Source organism: Myotis brandtii, unplaced genomic scaffold, assembly GCF_000412655.1.
Source record: "Myotis brandtii unplaced genomic scaffold, ASM41265v1 scaffold268, whole genome shotgun sequence".
Classification (NCBI taxonomy): domain Eukaryota; kingdom Metazoa; phylum Chordata; class Mammalia; order Chiroptera; family Vespertilionidae; genus Myotis; species Myotis brandtii.
This window is the reverse complement of record NW_005360187.1, coordinates 1830086-1849420: the sequence shown is the minus strand read 5'-3', so window position 1 is coordinate 1849420 and position 19335 is coordinate 1830086. Positions and strand designations below refer to the sequence as shown.

The following is a 19335-nucleotide window of genomic DNA, read 5'->3' as shown; positions in this document are numbered from 1 at the left end:
GAAGAAATGTAACCTGAACAATAAAGATTTAATAAAAAAATAAAAAAAAAAAAAAGAAATCTAGTCTGCCTAAACGGAAGTGCTACAATTTCATGATTACTATAAGATAGACTAATTCATATACATGTATAAACAAATATGTTCACATGACTCTTCTGCTGAATAATATTGTAATAACTATGTCTGGTGCCAGATTGGGACTAGGCTTATTGTGATAATCATTTTGTAAGGTACATAAATGTATAATTACTATGTTGTACACCTGAAACTAATATAATATTGTATATCAACTATAATTTAAAAACATAAAATAATTGTTAAGCAATATAGAAAAGCTGCTTGGGGGGGAGGGTGTTAAAAAAAGCTGGTTAGTGATGTTTTGCTGCTCTCTGCTGGACTGTTTGTATATGCTCCTGAGGGTCTGTGTTATTTTGCAAAAAAAAAGTGGGGGGAGATTATGAAGTGCCAAATTAGTCCAGTGTTAGATTCTTTTCTCAGAGCCTTAAGCTTCAAGGAGGTGTCTTAGATATTCTGCAAGTGCTTGATTTCAAATTTTATTTTTAAACGCATTTAAATTGTTTTTTACATTAAAAACAATATTGTGCATTTAAATGTTATGGAGCCAATTTTGACACACCAGATACTGCCTGAAACTAGTCTTAGAATGGAAAAAGAGTATCTTAAGCCATTCACTGCGAGAGCAGGCAGGAAGTGATGGATTACAAAGTACTTTATAGGAATTCACTGGTCACTTCCTGGATATAAGAAATTACAAAGTGGAAAAGGTCAAATGTGACTATGAAGTTTGGAATCTGTCTGGTTAATGTCACAAAAGAAAGAGGCAAATCAGAAGGAAAGTTGGTGGTTGGGTGAAGTGATGAGGAGAAGATCAAGTTTTGTTACATACATCTTTTTTTCCCCGAATAATTGAGTTTTCTATATTATAGTGCTCAGCTTTACATGCTAAAGGCCAATATAACCCCACAATATAGTGAGTTCATACATCTTTGCTAAATGGGATCTTTTTAGACAATAAACTGCTTATATATTCAATTCAAGTAATTTATTTCACTGTGACTTGGCTTATTGTTACTGAATAAATCAACTAATAATCTTAAAAAGAAAGAAAGAAAGAAATCTGAAGCCATTCAGTCTTCTCATTATCACTCCATTTCAAACCCTGTGGTCCTCTGTTAAATCATTCCAATAGGAAAAAATACTTACAATGCTTCACAGGGGAATAAAAATTGTGAACTATTATAAGTCTTCTGCATCTGAATTACAAATTGGAAGCGTTTCCATTCTTTATGTGGTTTATTTTGAAACACCTGGCAGCATCATTTCATGGTTTACTATTTGGTCCTTTCAGAGAATTTAAATCACTGACACATTTAAAACAGGATTGTGGTGGGAAGGAGGACAGCAATAACTTTCTTCAGTAGCTATTATTGATTTCTCCCACCTCTTTCCTTCTTCCCTTTGAAATTCTCTCATGCTATGACACAGCCTTGTTTGTGTCTAGGCCAGGGGTGGGCAAACTGTTTGACTCGAGGGCCACAATGAGTTCTTAAACTGGACCGGAGGGCCGGAACAAAAGCATGGATGGGGTGTTTGTGTGAACTAATATAAATTCAAAGTAAACATCATTACATAAAAGGGTACGGTCTTTTTTTTTTTAGTTTTATTCATTTCAAACGGGCCGGATCCGGCCCGCGGGCCGTAGTTTGCCCACGGCTGGTCTAGGCTGACAATGACCAAGAATAGTGAAGTCCCAAGCCATCTCCTGCCTAGATTTTTGCAACAAGTCTCCTAACTGGTCTTCTTGCTTTCAGGTTATATCCCTAAAAACCACCTTCTATAACAGAAACCAGAACAATTGGTCTAAAATTGCACATCTGATTGAATCAGCCTCTACCTAAAGTCTTTACTTTTACTTTTGTTTTGGTAACAAGGAAATATTTATTAGTACTTCATTACTTTAAAAATATATTTTTTCATTTATTTCAGAGTGTGTGTGTGTGTGTGTGAGAGAGAGAGAGAGAGAGAGAGAGAGAGAGAGAGAGAAGAGAAACAGAAACAGCACTGGGGATCAAGTCCACAACCCGGGCATGTGCCCTTGACCAGAATCGAACCTGGGATCCTTTAGTCTGCAGGCTGCTGCTCTCTCCACTGAGCCAAACCAGTTAGGGCTAGCAGGCTAGTTAAATTGAGAATTTTGTATGGCCCATAAATGATGTCATAAATATCTAAGTGGCCCTTGGCATAAAAAAGGTTCCTACCCTTGTTTTAGAGTAAAGGTAATGTGTGATATGGACCCAACATCCACCATCATATGTGTAAACGGAACCTTAGGAAAACAGTGCTGGGTGCGGCACTGTTTCTAAATTCACTCATTCCCTGGTTTATTTGGGTACTATCTAAGAGATACGATTTGTTATTATTTGTATTCTGGCTGTGTCTCTAGGGAAAGCAACCACTTGACTGTTCAATTTTTAAGTCCGTTTTTTCATCTTTTCTGCCTAGAAAAACCTGTTGTCTCCTGATGCAGCCTCTTGAGCATGGATGAACTGAGGGGTTCCGTGGGAAAATGAAAATGTAATACTATTATCAGATATTCGCCATGGAATGTACTTCACCACCTTAAACAGAAAAGGTGGCTTTACTTACCTGATTTTGACAACTGGGTGACATGGGCCCTTAAATCACCTCCACCCCTTTAATTTGCCTATGGTTTTCCTGGACTCTTGTAAAAGGAAATGAAGTTAAAAAAAAAAAAAAAAAAGAGCCAGACATTCTGAGGCCTGATTTTCCCTCTGTTTGAGTACAGAACTTTAGTCCAGACCCTCCTGAGTTGTCTGGTTTTTTTAAACAGGAAGACTGTTGCTTCCTTAGTATTAAGACGTTCCCTGTTCTGTGAGGAATTTTTATTTGCAAGGGGTATGTGCATTCCTTCTCTGATCCTTCTCTCTGCACACAAGATGCTGCTGTAAGACTATGCCCCAAGGTTGCAATTTAATCAGCAGCCTGAAGGGAGTGCTGCTGCGCCGGAGCAGAGTATCCTAAAGACAGGGAGGCGGAGAGGGCCATGCTGATGGTGACCATGCTGTTGGCCAAAAAGGTGGCTGATCACACCATCCTCGCTCCCTGATGTCTTTCACACAACAGTAAGTTTTATTAACCAGAACCTACTCGCCTATGTGAGAAACTTGGAAATGAAATGGACTGAGTGGGTGGATGGCTACAAAAGCATGTCTGGTTAAAACTTGAAATGGTGACAGCAGTTAACTGCCTTCCATGGAGGGGCAGCCATGACCATTTAAACAAAGTTCTTGGAGAAGAAAGGCACAATATAATAGCTATTTGTTTCTCACTGTTTTAAAGGTGATGTTTTAAGCTGGTGACCCATTTAGAAATCTCTACATTAATACTATACTTGAATGAAAATGTCAACTTACACGTATTTGAACAAGCTTCCTCCCATCCTCTAAATCCATCTACACATTGTGCCTTTATTTCTGCTGTATAGGTCTCCATTTGAAAATTAAAGGCAGATTGTAAGGCAAAAGAAAAAAACACAATGTTTTTGTTTTAAAAACACACACACACAAACTCTACCTAAAGTCTTTAAATTCTCATCTCTCATCTTTTCAAGCAGGAGATATGTCAGGTCTGTGGTTCAGCTCAGTCTGCCTCTCAACTTCTTGCCTCACCCTGTACAGCACAGGACCAACTGTGCTTCCCTGCAGCATAAATCTTTTTGCTCCTCACGGTGGTATCTTTATTCCTTTATTGTCCTCTCTACCTAGATTCCTATCATGCTCCCTTCCACTTCAACTTCCTCTCTGGCCTTTGCCAACTCAGAATCTCTACTAGATGGCCTCCTTTGCCTGATTGTCTTTTCAAGCAGGATATAGGTCTATCTTTAATCCCTGCATCAGTTACAGTTCTGGCAAGCACAAGTTGATCAATAAGTTATTGCTAACTAAGCAAGTTTAACAAATGAGTACCAGTAACATCGGTGTGGTAATCTCCAAGTTGCAGTGTCCCAGTGTGAGGGCATGAGGCATTTTCCTGTCTTGTAAGTGTCCTAGGTTACTGTAGATAGGCTGTGGTTGGAGGTTGTTTGAGGCATTGAGACCGACTTGTATGTTACTATTTAAAAAAAAACATCAACACACACATAAAACTTGCAATCTGACTCTATTTCAGACCTCTTTATGTAGGAAATAGGGATGTGGAATTTTGCTTGAATAATTTCTGTAGCTTAAATATTTGGGACAACTTATGTGCAATTCTACAAGAATCTAAATTCTAATATGCTTTTTTATAGAAATAGCATCTTCACACTTATGTAGAGTATAAAATACTTGTAAAAATTGACAGTATTAAATATCTTACATTGTTATTATATTTGCAGGAAACATAAACTCAACTAAGGTCATAGGACCTATGATTGCAGACTGACTAGGAGAGTGAAGAGTTCATTCACATTTAAAGAAAGCAGCAGCACATAACGGTGAGTGTAACTGATTGACATCTCTGTTAGGGATGTGGATAAATATCTTCTAAAGGAATTATGGAGTTATATTATTTTAATACTATTTTATTAAAGAAATGTATACAAATAGTATTTTATATTTAATATATGTTTTGAGTTTTCAAGAAGTAAAGCAAGACTGAATTTTTAAACACTATTAGCATATTCTGTCCCAAGAGAATATGATTCTCAAGAGAATGGCACAAACCACATGTAGAATTCCTCTAAATATGTAACCAAACACCATATTTTCTTCAATTAGATAAATGTCTGGTGTTATGTTTCTATAATTTATGTAAATTGCAACCATAGACCTATAATTACCCTATTTAAACTTGGCTGGTTCCCCAAAGATTTCTTAGAAGAAAACTTAAAATAATAATTAATGCCTATCTTTTCAGATCCACTGGGAGTGGGGTACTCTAGGTTGTAATTTTTGTAAGTATCTAGTTTTGCATATTTCTCCTAGACAGGAATATTTTTACATTATGTGGGAAGATAATTGGGAAAAACATGTTTTTGTGTGTGTTTGGGAATATTATGGTAAAGGACATTTGAAATAGGTATTTAAAGCCAAACAATAATCTAACTTTTATTTTAAATCGTTAAAATGCAATATTTAAAAAAAAGAAGTTGGAATGAAACCTGGATCTTTTAGCTTCTACCCTAAATCCACCCATTCCTCCAGTACTATACAGCCACTACTTTCTGTCTCTATAGATTTCCCTATTCCAGACATTTCATATAAATGAAATTGTGTATTTGGCTATTTGTACTGGTTTCTTTCACTTAGCATAGTTTTTGAGGTTCATCCATTTTTTATCATGTGTCAGTATTTTATTTTTTTGTGTGGCCAAATATTATTGGCATTACATGTGGCATTATTTACACATTTTGCACATTCATTTGATGGGACATGTATTAATTAGTGTCTCCATTTATTATTTTATGTTTTATTTACTGAGTTTAGAAAAAGAAAGGGGGGAGAAGGAGAGAAAGAAGATGAGGAGGGGAGAGAGAGAGAGAAACATCTATTTGTTGCTCCACTTATTTTTGCATTCATTGGTTGCTTCCTATATGTGCCTTGACCAGAGATTGAACCCACAACCTTGGTGTATCAGGAGGACACTCTAATCAACTGAGCTACCTGGCCAGGGCTAATTAAGGTCCTTTTAATTAAATCAGTATTTACTATGTAGCAAAAGATCATGTCAGCTATACCTTTTATTACTGGGCTTTTATGCATTGGGGAGAAAATATCCAAAGTTAAAGTCTGAGTAGCTTTCTGGTACTATGAAGCACCAAATAATAAAGCAATAACCTGAGTCATCCTATATAATAAAAGGGTAATATGAAAATTGACTCTAAGGTGGAACAACTGGTCACTAGGACACACACTGACCACTAGGGGGCAGATGCTCAACACAGGAGCTGCACCTTGATGGTCACTGTGCTTCCACAGGGGAAGCGTCGGTCAGCCAGAAGCCAGCTCATGGCTGACCAGCGCAGTGGCAGTGCTAAGCTGTTGGTCAGACATCCCCCGAGTGCTCCCAGGCTGCCAGAGGGATATCTGACTGCCAGCTTAGGCCCAATTACCCAGGGAGTGGGCCTAAGCTGGCAGGTGGACATCCCCTGAGGGGTCCCGGACTACGAGAGGGCACAGGCCAGGCTGAGGGAATTCCCCCCACCCTCCCGCCAAGTGCACGAATTTTTGTGCACCAGGCCTCTAGTGTGATATAAAAGGGAAGCAGATTTTCAGTCCAGTTGTTCGTCAAGGAAACTGGAAGACTGATTTAATTCTGTCTGTCCACAAATTACATACAAATCACTAGGTGCCATTAGGAAAAAGTGAAAATGAAGTGTGTTTGTAAGGTTGTTGGTGGGAAGTTTCCTATTCACTGAGAATAATAAAGGGACAAACAGGGGAGGAGAAGAGATACATAGAGGAGTGATTAAAAAGTATTAGTGCTGTAACTTCATAAGTTATCTTTATTTCTCTTGAGAGCCTTGATTAACAAATTAGAGATCCCAGAGACCTACAAGCAAATGTAGTTGCAAGAGCCTGAAACTGGAGTAAGGAGATGTAAATTTGAGTCCTGTCCATCACTTATAGTGGTGTTTCCTTCAGCAAGACAGTTAAGCTACCATTTCCTTCTCCGCTAAAAGTGGCAATATTTCACTGACAACTGCTGTGAAGATTAAATCAGGTGATGGGAGCACCAGGATAAATGTTTACTTTCAGTTGGTTCCCCAGAAGCCCAGTCTGGGGTCTGGTAGCAGATAGAGTCCCTAAGAAATATTTGTCGTGAGAATAAATGAAGCATATGATAAATTATAGGGAGATATTCAAATATTCTTTCTGTAGTATTACTCCTTTCCCTCCAATTTATTCAGTCTTCCCAATTGAGTGATGAGATGTTATTCTTCTGAAAACATGAATTCCTATATAAGTTTCTTTTGCCTCCTTTATTATCTATAGATATAAAAGTCTAAGCAACCAAATGACCAGTCGACTGGTCGCTATTATGTGCACTAACCACCAGAGGGGCAGACACTTGATGCAGGAGCTGCCCCCTGGTGGTCAGTGTGCTCCCACAGCCAACCTCCCACATCCCCTCTCCCTGGCCGATCAACCTCCTGTGGTCCCTCCCTGCAGCCGGCCAGCCCCATTGACCCCAATCGGGGCGGCTCTTCCCCCCAGCCAGCCAGCCGGCCAACCTCCCTCAGCCCCTCCCCCCGGCCAACCTCCCACAACCCCGATTGGCCCTGATTGCCAGCCAGGCAGTGGTGTAAATGATCTTATAACTAGGCCTATACTGGTCAGCCAGCTGATATAACACAATGATCACCTCCAAGAGTTAAAGCTTTTTGATTTTCAACAAGTCTTGGATTTGGCAAAGGAAGTTTACCTGTCTTCTCAAATTCAGTATAAGGCACTTTGAATTTGTATAAACCATTTAAACGGAGTTCATAGGCACACCCTAATTTATATTTTGGTTAAGTCTAGATTCCCATATAATGAAGCTGGTTTGTTTAAAGCAAGATAGACCTGTAAATATTTAATAGAATAAACCCAAATCAAATTATCTATACCAGTGGTTCTCAACCTTCCTAATGCCGTGACCCTTTAATACAGTTCCTCATGTTGTGGTGACCCCCAACCATAAAATTATTTTCGTTGCTACTTCATAACTGTAATGTTGCTACTGTTATGAATCATAATGTAAATATCTGATATACAGGATGGTCTTAGGCGACCCCTGTGAAAGGGTCATTCGACCACCAAAGGGGTCGCAACCCACAGGTTGAGAACCACTGATCTATACTAATAAAAGCCTAGGTGACCATCACACCCTCACGTCATCACAAGATGGCTGCCCCCACGTTGTCACAAGATGGCTACCACAAGATGGCCGTCAGGGGAAGGCAGTTGGAGTGAACAGGCCAGCAGGCGAGGGCAGTTGGGGACGATTGGGCTGGTAGGGGAGTGGTTAGGGGGTGATTGGGCTGGCAAGCAGAAGCGATTAGGGGCTGATCAGGCAGGCAGGCAGGCAAGCAGTTAGGAGCCAGCAGTCCTGGATTGTGAGAGGGATGTCCGACTGCCGGTTTAGGCCCGATCCCGGCAGTCGGACATCCCCCAAGGGGTCCCAGATTGGAGAGGGTGCAGGCTGGGCTGAGGGACACCCCCCCCCCAGTGTGTGATTTTCATGCACTGGGCCTCTAGTCCTATATAATAAAAGGCCAGTGACCATAACAACATAACGACCAGAACGACCGATCAACCAGTCGCTATGAGGTGCATTAACCACCTGTCGGTTCCTCCCCCCAGCCCGCAGGCTCCAATCACTGGATGGCAAACAGGGAACCACGGGTAAACCGGAGTGGGTGGCAGCGGGGTGGGACTGGGACTGACAAGCGGGCAGAAGGCAGACCTCTTGGTCCCTCCCCCCGGCCCACAGGCTCAGATTGCTGGATGGCAAACGGGGAACCACGGGGAACTGGGGTGGGCGGTGGCTGGGCAGGACTGGGGACTGGCGAGCAGGCCGAAGATGGCCCTGATCGCAGGCTAGGCCTAGGGACCCTACCCGCACACGATTTCATGTGCTGGGCCTCTAGTATGAGGCGATTTTCTTACCAGAAAATACCAGAGAGCCACTGTGTTGTCCTCAGCAGTCAAAACATATTTAGTAAATATCTACTGTGTTCCAGGCACTATGCCAGGCTTTGGGAATACTGTGGTAAGTAAACCAAGACATCTCCCCTCAGCCCATGAAGTGGGGCATAGGGTCTAGTGGGAGAGAGAGATTTAAATTAAATAATCCCACAAATATGGGAGTAGTCACAGATTGAGTGGGATGTAAATAGTCTGGGTCCGTGGTCGGCAAACTTTGGCTCGCGAGCCACATGCAGTTCTTTGGCCCCTTGAGTGTGGCTCTTCTTGAGCCTTAGGAGTACCCTAATTAAGTTAATAACAATGTACCTACCCATATAGTTTAAGTTTAAAAAATTTGGCTCTCAAAAGAAATTTCAGTTGTTGTACTGTTGATATTTGGCTCTGTGGACTAATGAGTTTGCCAACCACTGGTCTGGGTGAAAGGAACAAGGTTCTATGAGAACACCCAAGAGGGGAACCCAAGCTAGAACAGAAGTGGGTTGATCAAAGAAGCTTACACAAAGAAGTGAAACTTAAACCAAAGGAAATGCAGGAGCTAATGGGGGAGGAAAATAGTGAGGAGATCATAGTACGCTGGGGAAATAGCATGTGCTAAGGTTGACCATGTGGCCAGGGGAGCTCGGCAAGTGTGCCAGACTGAGGAAGCACCAAGGAGTTTAGGAAAGAGGAGTGGACATAGAAAGGTCAACAAAGGTCAGAGTCAGCAGGGCTCTAAAAGTCATATGAAAAATTCTTATCTTTATTATCCCTTGAATAATGAGAACCTGTAGAGGAGTTTTGTTTCATTTTGCTTATGTTGTTGTTACATCACCTAGATCAAGATATAAAACATTTCCATAATTTCAGAAAGTTCTTTAATGTCCCCTTTGAGTTAATATAACCCCCCTTCCCCCAACAAGGGAGCCACTATTCTTTTATTACCTTAAATTATTTCTGTCTGGTCTAGAACTCATAGGAATGGAATCATACAGTCTATACCATTGTGTCTGGCTTATTTCATTTAACATTATGCCTGTAAGATTCATCCATGGCATTACATGTAACAGAAGATTTAGAAGGGTTTGACTCAAAAAGGAAACAAAAATGTAAACCTTAGTTGAAGCTCTTAACTACTGGATTTAGGGGAGATTTGTAGTTATCAGAATTAGCTGACATGGTAGTTTAAGGGATACTTGCATACTTGCTCATCTCCAACTATATTCTTATTTTTCAACTTAGGATTCTTTTTCTGCCTTCTCTTCATTGCACAGAAAGACATCAACCATTAGTGAACTTCATCCCAGTTTGTTGCCAAAATAAAAGGGTCTTTCTTATACTTTCTTGGGATAAATGCAAGAAATATCTGCTCAATGAGATTATTGTTTTAGCTTACGCATAATGGAAGGAATGGCAATTTCATATTTTTAAATGCATCTGAACAGGCAATGAGATTGTAGGCTTGTAATACTGTCTTTATTCATACAATGACCAGACTAATTAATCTCTAAGATCCTTAAAGTTATATGAATTGGATCTATTAGTGGTGGTTTTGTTGACTGGCCTCTATTATCTTTCCCTAGAGCTGCATTTCAATGGAAATGTCGAGGGGGAAAAAAAAGAAAGGAAGGAAGGAAGGAAGGAAGGAAAAAAAAGAAAGAAAGAAAAACTTTTTAGCTGTGTGGCCTTTGAAGGTTTGAAGACTCAGGTATATGTAAGCATCAGATAACATCTTTTACTTAAAAAAAAACACACAAAAGAAACATAACATAAATACCCCAAATGAAATTGCTTTGCAAATGTTAATGATTATTGTTACTATCAATTCTTACTAGTGACTTTATTCACTTCAAAGGTACATTATTAATGCTTTTGTTTTACTATGTGTGAATCCTTTAACTTTGATTATATATTTACTTAATTGCTTTGATTAGCATGTGGAAGTCTACTAGTATAATTCCTCTATATTGAAACATATGGGAGTTTCCTGTCAAGACATCAAAATTACAACTAAACTACAGAACAACCATCATTCAGAATCACCTGAAATCTGGCTGAATGGAAGTCCTACAAATACAGAATTAAAGAAGAGGCCACATTGAGACTGGTAGGAGGGGCAGAGACACAGACTGGGCTGGTCACACCTACATATTTTATGAAATGTTAAAGGGTCTTCTTTAAGAAGAAGAAGAAAAAAAGATAAAAAATATGAACACCAAAATGGCAATAAATACCTATCTATCAACAATTGAATCTAGAAAACAAAATGAACAAGAACAACAAAAATAGACTCATAGATTCAGAGAACATTTTGACAGTCGCCAGATGGAAGGGCAGTTGGCGGGGTGGGTAAAAAAGGTGAAGGGATTAAGAAGTACAAATTCGTTGTTACAGAATAGTCATAGGGATGTAAAGTACAGCATAGGGAATCTATAATAATAAAAGTGTAATATGCTAATTCGACCAGACAGCCGAACGACCTTCCAGATGTCCTTCCAGACGAAGGCAGGGCTGAAAGGGCTGAGGCAAGCAGCCACAGCTGTGAGGGCCAAGCCCCTTGCACGAATTTCGTGCATCAGACCTCTAGTATAGTCAATAATATTCTAATAACTATGTATGGTGTCAGATGGGTGTGAAATTATCGGGATGATCACTTAGTAAGTAATGTCTAATCACTGCATTGTACACCTGAAACTAATATAATAATAATGTATGTCAACTGTAATTGAAAACATTTTTAAATTATTTTTAAAAAGAAACATAGCCCTAGCTGGTTTGGCTTAGTGGATAGAGCATTGGCCTGCGGACTGAAGGGTCCTGGGTTTGATTCCAGCCAAGGGAACATGCCCGGGTTGCGGGCACGATTCCCACTGTGCAGGAGGCAGCTGATCCGTGATTCTCTTTCATTGATGTTTCTACCTCTCCTGTCAAGACATCAGGAGATGTCTTCCTCTCTGAAGTCAATAAAAATATATATTTTTTAAAAAACATAAAATTATTATATTGGCTTTCTGGATGATTATTGAGATATTACTGTTTCATTCTTGTATGAACAGGGTTTTTAAAAATCTTCTTTTGCTTTAAAGTATGAAAGGATATAAAGTGAAAAGTTTCTCCCACTTGTCTTCCAGCCCATTCCCTTTCCTCAGGCAACCAATTTGCTAGTTACTTTGGTAGCCTTCCACAAAAGTTTTATACAAATAAGTGTATATACTTAACTGCATTTCCCTTTCTGGGGATACAGATGCTAACTTATTTTTCTTCTTTTTTTTTTTTTAGCATATAATGAGCTTCTTTATCAGAAAAAAAATGGGAATGATTTTTGGCACATAATGAGCTTCTTTATCAGAAAAAAAATGAGTACCTACTTCATAGAGTTTATGTGAAAATTAAATAAAGTTAACCTATGTAAAGCACTTAGAAAAATGCCAGGCATGTTGTAACCTCTATGTTAGTTTTTTTGTTAACCCTCACCCAAGGATTTTTTCCCCATTGATTTTTAGAGAAAGTAGAAGGGGGAGGGGACCCATGGGGTCAGCGTGAAGCGCCCCTGTGCTCCTAGGACATTTCTACTGCTGCACCAAGAGGACACCCATCTTCTGTGGACTTGGAATTCCTGGAGAGCTGCATTTATGAACAACTGGCAATAATTTCTTAAGTCCTACCCTCTTCATTTTCCTTTGTGTTGTGTTTTGGAACATCCAAAAACTATGAAGATGAACAACATTAGTAATGAAGAGTTTGACTGCCATTTCCTCAATGAGGGCTTTACTGCCAAGGACCTTCTAGACCAGTGGTTCTCAACCTTGGCTGCACATTAGAATCACCTGGGAATCTTTCTAAAATCCTGATTTCTGGGCCTCATCCTCCGGAAATTCTGTTTCTTTGTTACTATTGTTGTGGCCCCACATTTATTTATTTATTTATTTATTTTTTTAGCCCTTGACCGGAATCGAACCTGGGACCCTTCAGTCCACAGGCCAACGCTCTATCCACTGAGTCAAACCGGTTAGGGCCAGAAATCAGGATTTTAAAAAGAATCCCAGGTGATTCTAATGTGCAGCCAAGGTTGAGAACCACTGTTCTAGACCAAAAAATTGATGAAGTCTCTTCTTCCAATGATAAGGATGCCTTCTCTGCTGCAGATCTGGGAGACATTCTAAAGAAACATCTGAAATGGTTAAAAGCTTTTCCTTGGTATACCCTCTTTTATGCAGTCAAATGCAGTGATAGCAGAACCATAGTGAAGACTAGCTGTCATCGGGACGGGATTTGACTATGCCAGCAAGACTGAAATACAATTAGTGCAGAGTCTTGGGGTGCCTCCAGGGAGGATTATCTATGCAAATCCTTGTAAACAAGTGTTTCTGATTAAATATGATGCCACTAATGGAATCCAGATAATGACTTTTGATAGTGAAGTTGAGTTGATGAAAGTTGCCAGAGCACATCCAAAGGCAAAGTTGGTTTTGTGGATTGCAAAGCAGTCTGTCGTCTCAGTGTTAAATCTGGCGCCATACTTAAAACCAGCAAGTTTCTTTTGGAACAGGCAAAAGAAGTATGTATCTGCTGGATATTGGAGGTGGCTTTCCTGGATCTGAGTATGCAAAGCTTAAATTTGAGGAGATCACCTGTGTAATCAACTCAGTATTTTCCAACAGACTCGGGAGTGACACTCATAGCTGAGCCAGGCAGATACTATGTTGCATCAGCTTTCATGCTTGCAGTTAATATCATTGCCAAAAAACTGGTATTAAAGGAACAAACAGGTTCTGATGATGAAGATGAGTTAAGTGAAAAAACCTTTATGTATTACGTGAATGATGAGTATATGGATCATTTAATTGCATCTTCTATGATCATGTGCACGTAAAGCACCTTCTGCAGAAGAGTCCCAAACCAGATGAGAGGTATTCTTCATCCAGTATGTGGGACCAACCTGTGACAGCCTCAATTGCATTGTAGAGCACTGCGGCTTACCCAAGATGCATTTGGGGGACTAGATGCTCTTTGAAAACATGGATGCTTACACCATTGTTGCTTCTATTCTCAATGGATTCCAGAGGCAGACCATCTACTATGTGATGTCAGGGTCGGCATGGAAACTGATGTGGCAAGTCCAGAACAACTTCCAGCCCAAGGTGGAGAAGCAGGAACACCAGTGCTCTGCTTGTGTCTGGTGCCTGGGAGAGCGGGATTTCAGCTCCTATTAATGTGTAGATGCCATTCTTGTAGCTGTTATGCAAGTGTAGTTTGACTTAAGGGACTTGGGGGGGGGACCATTTAACTTCATTATTAATAATTTTGAAATGTCTTTGTAAGTGGGATTGGCACAGATGGAACAAGGTGGAAGGCCTAGGTGACGGGGTCACACTTATCTGTGTTCCTATGGAAACTATTTGAATGTTTGTTTTATATGGATTTTTATTCAATTTTTAAACATGCTACTGCAGAGTGCCCCTTAGCTGCTGGGCAAGCATTTGTAGCTTGTACATTGGCAGAACAGGCCAGAGGCTTAGTGTTGTGACCTGTTTTAACAACGAAGTACCTTGAAAATTTTTAAAATAAAATAAACATTTATTTTTATTCATTTCAGAGAGGAAGGGAGAAGGAGAGAGAGATAGAAACATCAATGATGAGAGAGAATCATTGATTGGCTGTCCCCTGCACAACCCATACTGGGGATCTGGCCCGAAATCTGGGCATGTGCCCTGACTGAAATCGAACTGTGACCTCCTGGTTCATAGGTCGACACTCAACCACTGAACCACACTGGCCAGGCTCTATATTAGTTTTTTATTTCTGTGTAACAAATTACCAAAAAGTTAGTGGCTTAAAGCAATATCCATGTATTACCTCACAGTGTCTATATGTCAGAGTATGGGTATGGCTTAGCTGGTTTCTGTGCCTGGGTCTCACAATGCTGACATCATTGTGTCAGCTGGGCTGCTTTCTCACCTGTACACTCAACAGGAAAGAATTTTCTTCTAAGTGCTCTCAAGCTGTTGGCAGCTGTAGAATTCATGGCAGCTTGCTTCTTCAAAGCCGATGGGAGAGAGAGTCTGCTGCTTGGAGGATCTGTCCTCAGGGAATGCGTATGTTCTCTGTTTTGTTTTGTTTTTAAATTAAGATATAATCCATATATTATAAAATCTATCCTTTTAAACTGTATAATTTGTGGGTTTTAGTATATTCACAAAGGTGTGCAACTAACAGCATATCTAGTTCCAGAATATTTTCATCACCCCAAAGGTAATCCTATAATTAATTAGCAGTCTGTCCTCATTCTCTCCTCTCTCCAGCCCCTGGTAATCACCTATCATCTGTTCCTATGAATTTGCCTATTTTAAACTTTCATATGAATGGAATAATACAATATGTGACTTTTTGTATCTGGTTTTTCTCTTAACATAATCTTTTCAAGGTTCTTCCACATGGTAGCATGTATCAATATTTCATTCCTTTATATGGCTGTATTCCATTGTATGGATATACCCTATGGTAGATATTTAGGTTGTTTCCAGTCCTTTGCTATTAAAAACACTTGTCCCATTACAAACAACAGTGGATATCCTTGAATAAACATTAAGAATGTGAATGAGTACGTATATCTGTATTATAAATTTCTAGAAAATTGTGAAGTCAAAGGTTTATGCATCAGTAATACTGATTTTATTGCTGAGTTATACCATTTATATCCTGTCTTTTAAAGTACTGTTTGAGGAGGTGATATGAAATGGCAAAGTGGAAAATGCACTGGGTTCTGGACTTTGTTTTGCCACTAAGAGGACAGGTTAGCATATAGCGGTTAATAAGAGCATGGGCTTTGGAGGCAGACTGCCTAGGTTAGAATCTTGGTTCTGCCATTTATAATCTAAATGACCTTAAGAAAGTTAAATACTCTGTCTCAGTTTCCTTATCTGTAAAATAGAGATGACATTAGTACTTTGTGTGGGGATTAATGAGACAATACATTTAATACTCTTATACCAGTGCTTGACATATAGAAAGTACTCAATGCATGTTAACTGTAATTATTAGCTTGCTGTGTGATCTTGGGCTACTGCCCTTTCCTATTTATTTATTTTATTTTTTCCATCACTATTTGTCTCCTCTTCCCCTTCCTCCACGCCCGCAATCACCACACTGTTGTCCATGTCCATGAGTTCTTTTTTGTTCAATCCCTTCACTTCCCCCAACACTCCCCCCCTCCATGCTTTTCTATTTTTAAAATGAGTTGAATTGGATTATTTTCATGTTTCAAAATTTTAAAAATGAAATTGTGGTCCCTGGGTATTTAATGATAAACTCTCATATTCTCTAATGCTCCTTGTGTTGTTGTTGAGGGTAAGGGACATCATAGGTTTTATACTTCTAACCTTTGGTAGCCCATGCCCCAGATCCATGTACTACAACTGTGGTAGCTCTTCCCCTTGCACACCTCCCCACCTCCCCCATACATACTGGATATCTATATGCATACATATATAAACACACATATGTACATCCTCTTTATCTCACTGTGTTAATTTTCCTGAGATAGGTAGGATTTACCAAATGTATGCCCCTCTATCCCTCTCCTAGAGCTGACTCTTCACTTAACTTGTAGGTCTCCATTTAGCCATCACTATTGACTCTAGTTTTAGATATATTCCCCACTGAACCATAAAGTCAAAGGAGATAACCATGTCCACTTGCTTCAGAATTACATCCTCAGCACATAGCAATGGTTAGCACCCATTAAACAACTAAAAAATATTATAACATTGAATATTAGTAATTAGTAATATCCAGCAGAACCTGATTTTTTTTGCTATGATAATTGACTATATAGTTAAAATTATATGTTAGAGCTTTCCAATTTTCTTATACCTTATAATGTATAATACTGATTTGTTAAAAAATTTTTAAATAAATGATTTGGAATATAAAATTTTTATCGTCACAAAATTTAAGATGCAGTCTCTGTGGAAGACTAATGGTTCTCTAGTCTTAGTTTTAAGTACCCTTTACCACCAACTGGTGTGTTTGCTTTATGCATAGCCTAGGATTTCTACCTTCCAAGCTGGCTGTTGATAAACAAATGAGGATTGCCTTGATTGAGTAATGGCACCAGTATGCAACTAGTTCCTATTTATTATCTTTTAATTTGATAAAATTAACTTTTAGGGATACTTTTTAAAAAATATATATTTTATTGATATTTTACAGAGAGGAAGGGAGAGGGATAGAGAGTTAGAAACATTGATGAGAGAGAAACATCGATCAGCTGCCTCCTGCACACCTCCTACTGGGGATGTGCCTGCAACCAAGGTACATGCCCTTGACCGGAATCGAACCTGGGACCTTTCAGTCCGCAGGCCGATGCTCTATCCACTGAGCCAAACCGGTTAGGGCTAGGGATACTTTTAATAAACCAACATAAATGTTTAGAGACCTCAACATTTGTTTCTGATCTTCTGTAGCCTCTTTTATATCAAGTAAAGTGCCTCTTCCTCCAAATTTAAAAAGTCACTTTTATCTTAAAATAATGAACATTTTGTTTCAATATAGCTCATGTTTTCATCAGTATTTTTTCATGTTTTTACATGAACTGTTTACTAAAAGGAATAATTGTTTTATTACACTCATTGTCCTTCCATTTACTCAGTTGATTCAAATAGGTTGGGCAAACCATGATTAGCTTTTCCATATAGGCTGTTAAACAGGGATGTTTATCACAGGACCTAGGAATTCAACTTTCATGTTGATCTTGAGGATGTTCTTTAAGTAGCAAGGCCTAGAGCAGAGGTGGGGAACCTTTTTTTCTGCCAAGGGCCATTTGGATATTTCTAACATCATTTGCTGGCCCTATAAAATTATCAACTTAAAAATTAGCTTGCTATATTTGGTCAAACATTTAATTAACTCACCCCTAATGCCTTGGCAGGGCCAGACCAAATGATTTCCCAGACCTTATATGGCCCGAGGGGTGAACATTCCCTACCTCTGGCCTAGAATTTTGTTATAATTATAGGTTTGGTCAGTCATCTCCTTTGGAGACCGCTGGAGTTTGAGAATCGAGATTTGGGTTCCAATCCTGATCTTGCTGCCAGGAGACTGAACTAGGTGTCAATCCTCATGTCTTCATCCATAATGCATAAAGGTGCACAGCTGCTGTCAAGATCAGGTCTTGGAGAAGTAGTCAAGTGTAAGGGCTTTGTGATGGAGTTAAATAGACCTGACTTCAAGTTCTGATTTTCATAACTTCATTTAGTTCAAGGTCTTGAAATACTTTAAAAAATCCGTATTTTAAATTGTGAACAACACCGGCATAGCTCAGATATACTGTAGGTTTGGTTCCAGATTACCTCAGTAAAGTCAGTTGTAATCTTTTTGCAGGTGGAGAGTCTGGTCTTCAGTTTGTAAAAAAAATGCAACATCTGTGAAGCTCCATCAAGCAAGGCACATTAAAACAAGGTATACCTGTGGTATCTCCCTGGTAGTTAGTGTGAGGATTAAATGGAGATGATGTAACTCGTCTTGTCCAGTGCCTAGCATATAGAAAGCAACCAGAAAATACTGTCTGTACTCAATGATAGTGGTTTCAACCTAGTCAGCAAAAACTATTCAAAAGGCATTCCACTTGACTATTTTCAAGTACTACTTGCTGTATATTTTTTATTGTAATATATTGATTTTTTTTTTTTTTTTACAGAGAGGAAGGGAGAGGGATAGAGAGTTAGAAACACCGATGAGAGAGAAACATCGATCAGCTGCCTCTTGCACACTCCCTACTGGGGATGTGCCCGCAACCAAGGTACATGCCCTTGGCTGGAATCGAACCTGGGACCCTTGAGTCCGCAGGCCGACGCTATATCCACTGAGCCAAACCGGTTAGGGCGCTGTATATTTTTTAATGTGGCTACAAATGAATATATTTTTCTTCAGTATACACTCACTCTAGGAAACCAAAGACACCAAAGGAAAAACATTTAAGTCAGCAGCCCGCAGGCTCACCAGAACAAAATCCTGTAAACACTAGGCTGACGTCATACCAAAGGATCCCAGGTATTGGCTGCTTGCGGGAGGCGTACAACCGCTTCTAACTCCTTAAGATAAAAGAGTGGGGCCCGCCTGGTGTGGCCCAGTAGTAGAGCACTGACCCATGAACCAGGAGGGCAGGGTTCCATTGCCGGGTGGGGCACATGCCCGGGTTGCAGGCTCCATCCCCAGTGAGGGGCGTGCAGGAGACAGCCGATCGAAAATTCTGTCATTATTGATGTTTCTCTCTCCCTCTCTCTCTTAAAAAAAATAATATTTTTTAAAAAGATAAAAGAGTGGGGGGCTGGTGGAAGTAATCAAATGTAAAGATGTACGATCCAGTGGGATTGGCACCGGGCTGAAGTCGAGTGAGGCTTTGCCGGAGGCGTTCAGGCTCTGGTGCTGCAGCTCGTTCTCTTATCTCCTTTACAGGCTTTTGTTCGCAGCTGTTCCACAGGGTGGGTCATTCCCCACCCGCTGCTTGAGTCCCGTTTTGGCTGGTGTGACGCCTGCGCAGACAAGGAAGGTGGTTTTCTTTCAAAATAGGAGACACCTGGCCGGACGCGCCTCCATGACCTACAGCGCTGGTCGGCGCGGCCTTGGCAACGGCAGCCCCCTGAGGCCC

The 19335-nt window shown here is 40.0% G+C and overlaps 2 long non-coding RNA genes and 1 pseudogene across 3 annotated transcripts in view; 2 read left to right on the top strand and 1 right to left on the bottom strand.

The window, feature by feature from the left end:
• The window catches only part of LOC106726467, a 24158-nt gene extending 11155 nt beyond the window's left edge, over positions 1–13003 (bottom strand). The window contains exon 1 of the long non-coding RNA XR_001362540.1: positions 12891–13003. This is a non-coding gene — a long non-coding RNA (uncharacterized LOC106726467). The remainder of the gene's footprint in view (positions 1–12890) is intronic.
• On the top strand, positions 2524–10329 carry LOC102249632. 2 transcript variants are annotated; one of them, XR_001362539.1, is made up of 4 exons: positions 2524–2653; positions 2979–3164; positions 4418–4516; positions 10271–10329. It is a non-coding gene; the product is annotated as an uncharacterized LOC102249632 (long non-coding RNA). The 2 variants fall into 2 exon arrangements; XR_313726.2 differs by having other exon boundaries at positions 2524–3164.
• A 236-nt stretch (positions 13004–13239) lies between the features above and the next one.
• On the top strand, positions 13240–14289 carry LOC106726466 (annotated as a pseudogene).
• Positions 14290–19335: the final 5046 nt, after the last annotated feature.